The sequence below is a fragment of the Megascapheus bottae genome, chromosome X (genome assembly GCF_031878675.1).
Source record: "Megascapheus bottae isolate mThoBot1 chromosome X, mThoBot2.hap1, whole genome shotgun sequence".
NCBI lineage: Eukaryota > Metazoa > Chordata > Mammalia > Rodentia > Geomyidae > Megascapheus > Megascapheus bottae.
This window is the reverse complement of record NC_143547.1, coordinates 21,275,102-21,286,641: the sequence shown is the minus strand read 5'-3', so window position 1 is coordinate 21,286,641 and position 11,540 is coordinate 21,275,102. Positions and strand designations below refer to the sequence as shown.

Here is an 11,540-nt window from a genome sequence, read left to right as displayed (position 1 = left end):
GCATCATGTTGGTGGCAGAGCTTGGTGTCATCCTCATAATGATAGTTTTACAAGCACATCAATAGAAGAATTATGGAGGCTTCCACTGTGATTCCAAAGGAAAGCCTGGGAAGCCAGGCAGTATGTGGCAATCAAAATCCCTGTATGCAACCCAAAAGGTAGTGATGTAAAAAGATGGAAGGACGAAGCTGAAACTGCACTGGAAATCCCAAGAGATCGAAAATGATAGGAAACTGGAGACATCTGCTAAAGGAGACTGCAGGCAATGAGTGGAGTCAGACCATATGGGTTATGACTGACAGGGCTGGAGTAGGGAGGCTGCCCAAGCCCTTTGAGGCTTACATCATGGTGCTATATGCCCCTGAGGCCAGACATAGGCTACAGGATATAATGTTTTCCCTGATGAGTTTGAGTCATGATTTAGTCACATCTTTCTGTGTAATGTCCCTATTCTTTTCCTTTCATAACAGATATTTTACTCAGGGCCATTATATCTTGGAAGTACATAACCTTGGGGTTTTTTTTTTTGTTTATTGATGAGACTTTGGACTTGGACTTGTGTAATGCTAGAACTGTTCAGATTAGGAGGACTCATGAAGATGGATTAGATGTGTTTTGCATTGTGAGTTGGCCATGAGCCTTTTGGATCCAGTGTGGAATGTTATGGTTTTGTTCGTAACTGTTCCCCAAAAGCTCATGTAGTAAAGGCTTGCTCCACAGCTGATAGGGCTATTGGGATTTGATGGAAACATCAGGGATGGGGCCTGGTTGGAGGAAGGAAGTCATTGGGAGAATGCCCTTGAACGGTTTATTAGGACCTTCTTTTCTTTTCTTTTCTTTTCTTTTCTTTTCTTTTCTTTCTGTTTATGTGGTACCGAGGAATCAAACCCTGGTCAAACTCCTGGACCTTTTTTCTTTCTTTCTTGACAGCCATGATATGAGAAACTTTGCTGCAATATCAATTCTTGCCATTATGCTCTGTCTAGCTGTAACTCAAAGTGCTGGGGGCCAAGCAACTTCTGAAACAATAAAGCAAAAGAAATGTTTTTCTTTTATAAGTTATGATTATCTGAAGTGTTTTGTGATAGCAATGGACAATTCCCTAGCACAATCAAGTAATTATTTATGATTTCTATAAGATTTAAGAGCTTCTTGAAAAACTAATTCTTTTTCTTTTTGTTATCCAGCCAGCACCATGCCCTACCTCTCTTTTCTTACAACCTTTGTCCCATGTATCACTCAGTACCTTTTCCTTAGGTAGGAGTCACTCAACCAGGAAAGCCCCTAATCCTAAGAAAAGTTTCAGCTTTTTAGTTTATCAGGTAGGTAAGATGGCTGCCTTTCAACTTTTACACATTTCAGGGGAACAAAGATCATTGCGAATCACTATAGCTTCCTAAATATCAATAAAACAGGGTTAGGTAAACATTTTTCCAGCCAGTAATTTCTGAGTAATGACAACCTCAACACTGAGTCCAGCTACAGTATTATTTTTTCTGACTATCTGGGTCATGTACTCGATGAGACTAGAGAAAAACACTTGAGCCTATTTCTCTGAAGCAAATATTAATAAGCCAGATGTCTATTCTTGAATCAGCTCACATTCCAATTATTATTAGCTGCTTACATCAGTAAACTTGTACTTAGTCTGACACCTGTTACAAAGAGGATCATGTTTCCATATGCTTGTAATAACAATTTAATTCTTCAGGAGCAGGAAGTATTTGGCATTGACTCTATTCTTGTCACAATACTGACTAGAAAAATCTTTTTATCATGGTATGAGACAAGTAAACAAACAAAACAAATCCACCTATGATAAACTTTTAATGATTAGCTAAATCTAGTAATAATTTGAGAGCATGTGTTTAAAAGTAAATATTTAACAACTAACAAAAATCAAAATATAAAAATCAATAATGGGAGTAGTACTTTTATCAAAGGTATATAAATATAAGCTATGTGGTTAAAACAAAAATATTGTTTATGTAAATTCTACCTTAATAAAGCTGATTAAAATTAATAAACTTCATATGTACAAATAATAATAATTAGAAATATAATAAAATTGAGGAACCCATTTCAAGTATGACAAATAATGAAATATACTAATACCTAGGTAAAACATTTCTAAAATGTTCAAAACCTCAATGAGAAAAAAGAAAACATACTTATGAATTGCACACAAATACACACGAATAAATAGAAATACAATGTCAAAAATAAATTATAACAATTTTAATTTACTTAAAAGATTTTGATCTCCTTTAATTTATATTCTAAACTAGGGTAACACTTCTTGCATAAAACAGAATAAGCATTCTGATCACTAAAAGCTCCTTTTATAGGCAGAGAGACTAGAGAAAACAGAAATAAAAACCTTCCATGCTAAGACAGAGTTATGGAGACAATAATAGAAAAATAACTGATGGGGCCAGAAGTTTTGCCTAGTGGTAGAGTGCTTTCCTAACATGCATGAAGATATAGGTTCGATTCCTTGGTACCACATACATAGAAAAGAGCTGGAAATTGTGCCATGTGGCTTAAGTGGTAGAGCTGTAGCCTTGAATGCCCAAGGACAGTGCTCAGGCTCTGAGTTCAAGCCAGAGCTGGCAAAAAGAAAGAAAGGGAGAGAGAGAGGGAGAGAGGGAGAGAGGGAAAGAGAGAGAGAAGGAGGGAGGGAGGAAGGGGAGGAGGGAGGGAGGGAGGGAGAGAGAGAGAAGCAAGCTGATTGGATCACATCAGATTACTTCAGATCCCTTTTTTTTTTAAGGAATTAAAGGATGTAGGGCCGGGAATTTGGCCTAGTGGTAGAGTGCTTGCCTAGCATGCACGAAGGCCTGGGTTTGATTCCTTGGTACCACATAATTAGAAAAAAGCCAGAATTGGTGCTGATGCTCAAGTGGTAGAGCTCTAGCCTTGAGAAATTCCAAGGACAGTGCTCAAGCCCTGAGCTCAAGCCTAGGACTGGCAAAAAAAGAATTAAAGGATGTAAGCATTAAACTCAGGGAATTTCATAGTCATATGGACTGGCCTGTTAAGGAAATTTGGCTATATCTCATTCTTTTGACTTCTGCAAAGGTCAGATAATAACTTAGTTTCCGTTTGATAAGGTAGAACATTTTAGTGTGAGTGACTCCATATTGTTCTGTAGTCTAGACTGGTCTGTTAGAGACCAAGAACTTAGACCATTTTCTATGACTGGGCTACAAACTCAGGCCTTTTTTTGTAGTAGTTATTTTTCAGGTATGATCTCCGGGTTTTGGGGTTTTGCCCAGAGTAGCTTCAGACTGTGATCCTTTTAACTTAAACCATCAGCTAAGCTGTGATGACAGGGCTATACTACCATACTGGACTTATTTGTTGAGATAGGGAGGGGGGTCTTGTTAACTTTTTGCTGGTTTTGAACACAATAATCTGATCTCTCTGAGTTTCCCAAGTAGCTAAAATTAGGTTAGTAGTAGCTGAAGTGTAGTTTTCCAAGTAGCTGATTAGTAGATTACATGAGTGAGCCATCATACATGGCCTTGCCAGTGAGTTTTATTCTCTAACTTTGAGTGGGGATTAGAAATCTGCAGTTTTTGAAATTACGCATAATCCAAATATATGTATTTGAATGAGAATCACTGATTGCTAATAAATAAAATGCTAGAAAATTCCTACAATCAAGAAACTTGTTTGGTGTTTGTTCTTAACCATAATATTCCTTAGACTTCTGTTACCCAAATATTTTGCTGTTATATAACACCTACTAAGATCTCTCTAAGCCAATGAGCTACAATAGGCATCACAATGCAAATTTGAACTTCCTGGATGCTATCTAGAAAGTAGGAGTAACATTCTCCTACCTCTAATGCATATCTGAGCCAGAGAAGTTCAAAATTGTGGGGCCAAGATCTCCAGGTTAAAGATTGTACTGCTGACATAATTAACTTGTATTTTGTGTTCAGTGAAATGATTTCATCAATTGACAATGTATCAGAAAATTTAAATGTAATACAATATTTTTAACACCTTTCTGTCTTCCAAGCTCATGTGCTCCTATCTCCATCTCTACCGTTCAGTTCTTTCTTTGTTTCTTTCTTTCTTTCTTAATTTCTTTCTTTCTTTCTTTCTTTCTTTCTTTCTTTCTTTCTTCCTTTTTTTCTTTTTTTTTGCGAGTCCTGTGGCTTTGAATCAGGGCCTGAGCATTGTCCTTGGGCAATCCTCAAGTCTACAGCTCTACCCCTTGAGCCACAGCACAATTTCCAGCTCTTTTCTATGTATGTGGTACCAAGGAATTGAACCCTGGTCTTCATGCATACTAGGCAAGCACTCTATCACTAGGCCATGGCCCAAAGCCATTTACCTTTCATTTCTAATGTATTATTATGCTAGTAAAATTAGTAAGATTGTTCCCAAGTCTGTCACTTCTTAGTTGAAGAAATGGTATTTATGATCCAGGAGTTATAGTACATACCTATTATCCCAAATCTCAGGGTGGCAAAGGTAAGAAGATCCCAAGTTCAAGTCTAGTCTGGAATAACACAGCAAGTTCAAGGCCAAAAAGAGTAACATAACCAGATGCTAGCTCAGGAAACCATGGGCTGAGAATGTAGCTCATGAACATTGTCACCTAGTAGCTATATAGCTTTGAAAAATTTTAGCATCTTTAAACTCCATTTTCATCATCTGTTCAATGAGAGTAAAAATGGTACTTAGACCTCAGGATGTTTGTGGGGGTTAAATAAAATGAAATTATTTCTATAATCATTTACTATGCTATCTGGCACAAGGCAGGCATATCAGTCCAGCAGCAGACACTAAGAAATGGGCAGATAAGTTAGAGAGTAGGGAAGTAGAACAAGAATGGGACCTTGGCAGAACTCTCACCATAAGTAACCAGCCTGATTCCCCAAGAGAACTCAGAATTTTGAATGAGATCTCCAAGCTATATCATCTTTAGGTCAGACATTGATCTTTCATACTCCCACACAGCTATTGGCTGATAGCCACCTTTGGGTGGAGTGGGAAGATTGAAACTCCCAGCACTAATCTCTCTGACTTGTGGGCAAAGATCCAGTAGCCTGAGGGCAGCCTTATTAAGAGAAGAGTTTAGGAAGGATTCTGGCCTAGAAACTAAAAGAACATTAAAAGTGGTGGAGGGAAGGTAAATAAGAATAAAATAATGAAGCACTCCGACAATCACAGAAGTAGGTGAGGCAGAAATAGGAGGACTGTGGTTTGAGGTGGCCCTGGCAAAGTGAGAGACCATGTACTAAAAGGCAAAAGGGCTAAGGACATGGTTTAAGTAGTATAGTGCTTGCCTGGCAAGTTTGAATTCAAACTGTAGGATCACAAAAAAAGAATAAAAAATTAAAACAGAATCTAAAGGTTCCTTAGTTCTGATATAATTTAAAATATACATATACATAGCTATATACATAAATATGCATGCATTAGAAACATAGGCTCTTTGGGAGGGAGGGTAAAGGAAAGTGAATGATTGAGGATGCATACTACTGAAATACATTGTACCTACATATGAAGATGACATAAGGAAACTCACAGAAAATTATTGAATAATAGAGGATTCATGGACACAAAGAAAAAAAAGAGAGAGCAATAGAGGGAGCTGACTTCATTAAAATGTAATATGTAGGGCCGGGAGCTTGGCCTAGTGGTTAAAGTGCTTGCCTAGTATGCATGAAGACTGGGTTCAATTCCTTGGTACCACATACATAGAAAAAAGCCGGAAGTGGTGCTGAGGCTCAAGTGGTAGAGCTCTAGCCTTGAGAAAGTCCAAGGACAGAGCTCAGGCCCTGAGCTCAAGCCCAGGACTGGCAAAAAAAATGTAATATGTATATGTGTGAAATACCACAGTGCAACACCTTTGTACTTTGTATATGGTTCCTATTTTTTATTTAGACAATTAATATGCAAAAAATGAATAAGAGGAATGTAAAACAAATTCTGTTTGTGGGTTAGTACCAGTAGTAGGAAGGAAGATCAATGGAGAGGGTGAAGGACAGTGAATATGGTAGAAAATAAAACAAGGAAGTCAGGTGGCTCACGCCTGTAATCCTAGTTTCTCAGTAGGCAGAGATGTGAGGACTGTGGTTCAAAGCCAGCCCAAGCCCAATAGTCCCTGAGACTCTTATCTCCAAATTAATCACCAGAAAACTGGAAGTGGTACTGTGGCTCAAGTGTAGCACACTAGCCTTGAGTTAGAGAGCTTAGAAACAGTACCCAGGTCCAGAGTTCAAGCTCCACGACCGACTTAAATAACTAACTAACTAAATAAATAAATATGAAACCCATTGGCTTTAAGAAGGGTGGAGGGGAGAGTAATGCAGAGGATGAACTTGACCAAAGTTCATTATATATTTTATGCATATATGGAACTACCACAGTAATCCTGCCCTACAATGAAGACATCCTAATAAAAATAAACTTTTTAAAAATGGAGAGAAGCTGTGGCTCATGCCTGTAATCCTAACTACTCAGGAGGCTCAGATATGAGGATAGTAGTTCAAAACCAGCCTGTGGAACTAAAAAGTCAGTGAGACTCTTATCTCCAAATAATCACCAGAAAATGGGAAGAAATGCTGTGGCTCAAGTGGTAGGGTACTAGCCTTGAGCTGGAGAGCTCAGGGACAGTGCCCAGGCCCAGAGTTCATGTCCTAGGACCAACAAAACAAAATGGAGAGACAGGGCCCGGGAGTTTGGCCTAGTGGTAAAGTGCTTGTCTAGCATACACGAAGACCCAAGTTCGATTCCTCAGTACCACATACAAAGAAAAAGCTAGAAGTGGTGCTGTGGCTCAAGTGGTAGAGTTCTAGCCTTGAGAAAGCCCAAGGAAAGTGCCCAGGCCCTGAGTTCAAGCCCTGGGTATGGCAAAAATAATGGAGAGACAAAAAAAGATAGAGACGGAGAAAAGTAATGGAATTGTTAGTTGGCCGGTGAAAGGTTTTAGTAGTGTGGCAGAAAAAACATCCACATTTTAGGGGGAAATACTAAATAGATTATTAGAATTTTTTCATGAATTATAATTTTAGTTAGTTTATGGAAAGGTGGACATAATTTTTCTTAGTACAAGATAGGCCTAAAATGTAAACAAAGGAAAAGGCTGATAAAAACAGAAATAGTTGAGAAATTAAAGCTGAAAGAACCAGATGCAAAATATCATCAGAAGAAAATGAAACTGAGGATATCTCAATTCTTCTTGTCCTTTTAGACTTACACCAATTAAGGAAATATATTCCATTATTTTCAGCCCCCTGCCCTTCCCTGTGAGCTTCGAAACTGTCAAATTATGACTCAAATTGTGCCTTCAGTACTAAGTGCCTGATTTGAGTTGAAGCTTGCCATTTGGAAAAGGAATATGCAGAGTATGACTGTCTCAGAATGAAGAAAAGCGGATGCTGACTAGCAGTGAGAGCTCACAAATACACCCACACATTCATCAGCATGGAAAGGAGCAACCATCCTCAAACAAAATGCAATTACAGGCTGAATTGCTGGGTTCCAAAATTGGATTTCATATGCCCAGTCATTTTTTGTTACCTTTAAAGGTAAAGATTTGGAAGATTTTTTTAAGCAAGACCTCTAAATGGAACCTGAAATTAGTCATGATGTTATTCTTATTTTCAATATATTTTTGTTTTTGTTATTTGGATTTCTTTTCTCGGATACCGGAACAAGGGATATGGGGTCCTAACGTGAGCCTGGGTAGGAAGAAAGGAAAGCTATGTTTGTGACATCACTAGTTATTCTCTCAGATTATCAGCCTGGTTTGTAAGTATGAAATTGGTGTTCTAAGATCCAGCTAGACCTGGTCTTGTGCAGAATGTCGTCATGGCAACTGTACTGGCTCAGAATGGGTTTAGTAGTGGTGATAGAAACCTACAAAATAAGAGCCTTGCTTGCTACACTGTGGAGCCATTGTCCTGCTGCTAGGTTTATATATGCTATGCTTAACAAACAGAAAAAGTTCACCAATCTGTAGGTAACATTGGAAAAAACAATCTAAAACAAAACAATGGCACAGAAAAAAATCTCAGACATAAATCACAAAGGCCAGGCAATGATAGGTCCCACTAATCCTAGCTACTCTGGAGGCTTCGATCAGAGAACTGAGCTTCAAAGCCAGCCTCTGCTGGAAAGATGGAGAATCCCTTATCTCCAATGAGCCCCCAGAAAACTGGAAATGGAGCTGTGCCTCAAACTGGTACAGAGCTAGACTTGAGTAAAAGAGCTGAGGGACAGCACCATGCTCTGAGTTCAAGCCCCCTAACCAACAAATTAAAAAGTCAATACATAAATAAATGCATTAATTAATGAGGAAAGCATTGTTGAAATGAAAGCAGCTTTGACTATGTAGTTTGAAATGATATACACAAGAAAAACTGGTTTGGTATATATTGAACTCGAGTTGGAAGAGGTGAGTCCGGTCTCAAAATGGAGGTAAAACCGCAGCCCAGTTGCAGCCTTTGCTGGGGGTGGGGGGACGGGGGAAGAGGGGTGGGAGGAGGGCCATGAGCCAAAGGAACCAGAGCAGCTGTGGAAGCTGTTTATTGGTGGTCTGAGCTTTAGAACTACAGATGCTATTTAAGAGAACATTTTCCTCCATATATTTTTTATTGTAATTAATAGAAGGGTTACATTACATTCGCCAGATGGAAGGTGCATTACTTCACATACATTGATACCCTTTCTCATGTCTTGGTCCCCATTTCCCTCCCCCCACCCCACCCTCATCTTGTTTTCCTCCCTTTCCTATCCAATTTCAAATAACCAAATATGCATTTATCCAATATATCACATAACAAAGGGAAATACTGTAACAATATGAGATAACCAAGGGACAGCAAAAGAGATGAGAGATAACATAGTACATTAAGGACAACAATCACTCATTATATGGCTTTTGTTTCTATATCCTAGAGGTCCTTTCATTTAATGTCATACTGTATGGCCTTATGTATCTAGGTTTTGCTCTATTGCAAATCTCTGCTAGAAGAGTCCAAGGTTTCTACTGATTATGGCAAATGAGGGAAACCATTGAGCCTGTGTTCCTTTGAGTCTGGCTTACTTCACTTAATATGATTTTTTCTAAGTCTTTCCATTTCCTTACAAATGGGGAGATGTCATTCTTTCTGACAGCAGCATAGAATTCCATTGTGTATAAATACCACATCTTGTTGATCCACTCATCAACTGAGGGACATCTGGGTTGATTCCATATCTTTGCTATGGTAAATAATGCTAATGCTGCAATGAACATCATTGTGCTAGTGGCTTTAGTATGCCCTTGTTTCTGGACGGTTGGGTAAATACCAAGTAGTGGAATTGCTGGGTCATAGGGGAGCTCTATGTTTAGTCTTTTGAGGAACTGCCATACTGCTTTCCATAATGGTTGAATGAGTTTGCACTCCCACCAGCAGTGTAGTAGTGATCCCTCCTGGCCACATCCCCTCCAGTATCTGTTGTTATTAGTTTTTAAGAGAACATTTTGAGATATGGGGCACACTCACAGATTGTATCGTGATGAGAGATTCTGAGACAAAAGGTCCCAGGGGCTTCGGTTTTGTGACTTACTCTTGTGTTGAAGAGGTGGCTGCAGCCACATATGCGAGACCCCACAAGGTTGATGGGCATGTTGTAGAACCAGAGAGCAGTTTCTAGAGAGGATTCTGTGAAGCCAGGAGCCTATCAAGCAGTGAAGAAAACTTTTGTTGGTGGTGTTAAAGAAGTACAGAAGAATATAATTTGAGAGACTACTTAGAAAAATATGGCAAGATTGAAACCACAGAAGTTACAGAAGACAGGCAGAGTGGAAAAAAGAGAGGATTTGCTTCTGTTAATTTTTGCTGATCATGATATGGTGATAAAATTGTTGTTCAGGGGCCAGGAGTTTGGCCTAGTGGTAGAGTGCTTGCCTAGCATGCACAAAGACCCAGGTTCAATTCCTCAGTACCACATACACAGAAAAAAGCTGGAAGTGGTGCTGTGGCTCAAAGGGTAGAGCTCTAGCCTTGAGAAAGTCCAAGGACAGTGCTCAGGCCCTGAGTTCAAGCCCTGGACTGGCAAAAAAATGTTGTTCAGAAATACTACACTATTAATAGGCATAATTGTGCAGTGAAAAAGGCTCTTTCTAAACAAGAGATGCAGTCTGCTGGATCACAAAGAGGTGGTGGAGGTGGATCTGGCAACTTTATGGGTAGTGAAGGAAACTTTGGAGGTGGAGGAGGTAATTTTAGATGTGGTGGAAATTTTGATGGAAGAGGAGGCTATGGTGGTGGAGGTGGTGGCAGCAGAGGAAGCTACGGAGGAGGTGATGGGGAATGCGATGGATTTGGAGGTGATGGTGGTAACTGTGCTGGTGGTCCTGATTTTTTAGTAGTAGAGAAGGCTATGGTGGAGGTGGACCGGGTTATGGAAACCAAAGTGGTGGATATGGTGGAGGAGAAGGATATGATGGTTACAATGAAGGAGGAAATTTTGGTGGTGGTAACTATGGTGGTGGTGGAAACTATAATGATTTTGGAAATTCCAGTGGACAACAGCAATCCAATTATGGACTCATGAAGGGGGGGTGGTTTTGGTGGAAGAAGCCCTAGTAGCCCATGTGATGGTGGTTATGGATCTGGTGGTAGAAGTGGTGGATATGGTAGCAGAAGGTTTTAAAAACAACAGAAAAAGGGCTACCGTTCTTAGCTGGAGAGAGAGCGAAGAGTTGTCAGGAAAGCTTCAGGTTACTTTAAGGCAGTTGTCCCAAATGTAATAGAGAAACTGTAAAAGTCTGTCACAGAAGGAACAATGATCCATAGGCAGAAAAGTTACTGCAGCTTAAACAGGAAACCATAGTTTGCAAAAAAGTGCAGCTATAGATTAATGCAATGTAATGTTAATTAGATATACATTCCTGAGGTCTTTTATCTGTTGTAGCTTTGTTTTTTTCTTTTTCTTTTCATGACATCAGGTATATTGCCCTATAAATTGTGGTACCAGGAATAAAAAATTCAGGAATTTTTAAGTTTTCAATATTTGTGTAGTTCAGTTTTTCTACATTTTAGTACAGAAACTTCAACAAAATGCACTTTTGAAGGTGCTTCATTGTAAGTTAACAAGTAAAGATCATTGTCAATTACTATTTTATATGAATTTTGCTAAAGTTAACTGTAAAGAAACCTCTACTGACTTGCAATTTAAGGGAATCTATTCTCATGTACTTGTCCAAAATAACAATGCAGCAGATATGTAGTCTTAGCAGATTAACAAAAAGAAAGATTTTGACCTTAAGAGACAAATAATTGACATGTTCATTTAAGACCAGTTTCTCTTTCTTTTTTAAACCTTCCCCATTCCTTCAACCTTTATTATATAAGACAATTTAGCTCAATTTTAATGTTTCCCACGCAATATTTTGACCAAGAACCCAAGTTATGAACATTGACAGTGTCCATTTATATAACCACACTTGATGTTACTAAATACTTAACAATTTTCTAATATAAGCCTATTTTCTGCACTGCTTATTCACACATGCCCATTAACAA

The 11,540-nt window shown here is 38.9% G+C and overlaps 1 pseudogene; it reads left to right on the top strand.

The window, feature by feature from the left end:
- The first annotated feature begins 222 nt into the window (after positions 1-222).
- LOC150040578 (uncharacterized) lies at positions 223-10,683 on the top strand (annotated as a pseudogene).
- Positions 10,684-11,540: the final 857 nt, after the last annotated feature.